This window comes from Musca vetustissima, unplaced genomic scaffold, assembly GCF_032173495.1.
Source record: "Musca vetustissima isolate MV318-11 ecotype Yass unplaced genomic scaffold, APGP_CSIRO_Mvet_v1 utg40237, whole genome shotgun sequence".
Classification (NCBI taxonomy): domain Eukaryota; kingdom Metazoa; phylum Arthropoda; class Insecta; order Diptera; family Muscidae; genus Musca; species Musca vetustissima.
The window spans coordinates 95,005-97,550 of NW_026881244.1; positions in this window are offsets into that span (position 1 = coordinate 95,005).

Genomic DNA, 2,546 nt, shown 5'->3' on the forward strand with positions numbered 1-2,546 from the left:
ATTTAACTCTAAAGGGCTAAACAGAATGTTCACGTTTTTTGTTATCGCGTTAACGCACGCAAAAAGTTAAAAACCTGCGTGAAGTTAGCAACGTTGCTAATTTTCGATAACAACGTTTTTAACAAAACTACAGGGTGACACAGAACGACCAAATTTTATATTTAGTACCTTTTTTGCAACTGTGATAAAAATAAATAAATAAATTTAAATAAAAAATAAATTTAAACACAAGAATTTTGAATGAATATAACGAAAAAATTTACTAATATTGTTGTATAATTTATTTTATGGTCTCCATTTACAGATTAATCTGTAATATTCCAGTAACAGCAGTTATAAATATGACAAATTTTTAATTTGGAGGCTACTACTCCTAAGGTCAGAAAACTGGATCTGGAAGCTACAATATAAAAACGTACACCATAAACTCGATGTCTAATGAAAGAAGAGATCATCACGAGCAATTTGGTGTATCGCATGAGCTCCTAATCAGTTTTTCGTTGAACAAAGTTTCCAATTTTCTGGTTTCCAACTGGTGGTCAGGACAGAAAACTGGATCTGGAAGCTTCAATATAAAAACGTACACCATAAACTCAATGTCTAATGAAAGAGGAGATCATCACGAGCAATTTGGTGTATTGCATGAGCTCCTAATCAGTTTTTCGTTGAACAAAGTTTCCAATTTTCTGGTTTCCAACTGGTGGTCAGGACAGAAAACTGGATCTGGAAGCTTCAATTTAAAAACGTACACCATAAACTCGATGTCTAATGAAAGAGGAGATCATCACGAGCAATTTGGTGTATCGCATGAGCTCCTAATCAGTTTTTCGTTGAACAAAGTTGTTGCGTGTGGAATTTTTTAAAAAAAAAAAAATGCCATGCAAAACTCCGCAAACAAATCTCCAGTTCAACCCACGTCCAAAAAATGAAGCGGAAATGTTCTACCCCAGGGTTATTTTGAATTGCCGCCACTGGCAGGGTTGTATTGAAGTCGATTAGCAAAGAAATGAGCTAATCGAAAATACAACCCTGCGATATGTTTAAGGGCTGGCTAGATCGACAAAGGAAAATTGGTAAATGTCAGGGAAATCAGGAAAAACCTGGTAAGGAGGGAAAATTCGGCGTCCTTACAGGAGTATAAAAAGCTCCAAAAAGAAAAATTCTCCTTCATTTCCCCAGTGGTGCACTCGAAAACACTTAACAGTTGTCTTAAATTATTTTCGAAAATTAAAACAAAAATCCTTTTTTTGGTTAATAAACTGAATTTATTAAAGGCTGAAATTCGCCTGTATATTTTTTTTAATTCTGCCGTGGGCGTTAGAAACGCAGTGTAAGTGTGAAGTCTTTGTGTTGTGTGTAATTCTGTAAATTTATGAGTGGTTTGTGATTTGTTTTCTGTGTTTGTAGGTATCGCCAACAAATAAATATTCAAAGGCGTCAACTGACCTCCCCGGAAAGCAAAACGGAGGGGTCAGATCGTTTATTGGCCACTGCAACGCAACAGCAAATTTTGGCCAGGTCAACAGCTATTTTCGGCCACATCACAAAACCGCCAACTACCAAGAAAGTTTCGGGTTCTGCCTTACCCCGAAGGAAATGTGAAAAGTGCTCCTGAAAGAGGTTAAATAAATGTTGAGGTATGATATTGGCTAAGTCCAGGTAACAATAGAATAAGGTTTATACTTACTCTTGCCTGGAGAAAACCGTCAATGCACCACTTTATTGAAATCTAAGAAAAAAAGAAAAAGAAGAACAAAATTCAATTAATTAAAAATATAATTTAAAAAGGCACAAAATGAATATAAATTAAAAAAAGCAAACAAAAGAAAAAAACAAGTTAATTTAAAATTAAAAAAAATATATAATAAATAGTTTAATCGTATATGTATGTTATAACCTAGGTTAAGTTGTATTGTCTAAATGTTTTAAATAATTTTTGTAAGGAACATTAATTACTTGTCTTTCATATATATTTGAGTGTAGGGTTGCCCCAAATTACCTTGAAATTTGGTTTTGGAATTTATAATTTGTTTGTGGACGGAAAGTAATGTCCCAAACCACCTAAAAGAGCTCGTTTAGGCAGGTATTAATTGTGTTTTTTTTTAAAAGGCCTAAATTGGCAGTAATTTTGGAGTAATGAAAGGGTAATCCGTGTAAATGACTCGCAATTTGAAGAAAATTTATAGTTATTAATGTTTCAAGTTTTTTTGTTCTATTATTAAGGAAAATGACCAGCTCAATAAATTGTTTTTATGTTAGAATTTAAATTTTAAATATGTTGTGTTAATTTCCTTTGTGTGAGAGCCAAAACTAAGAGTATGTTGTAAGTGAGTAAGTGGTGTACGGGGCCCTTTATATTGCAATTTAAATTTAGGATCAAAAGGGTCAAGGATGGGTGGGCGAAGTGGAGGAGCAGATTCCATCAAGCTCCTGTGTCATGGTTTTATGTTGTGTTTGTATTCGTCTTTGTTTTGTGTTGATCCAAAGTTCCTTAAAGTGTTCATTCCCTAGGGTTAATGGTGGCAGGGTTAAAAATCCCCCCTGAA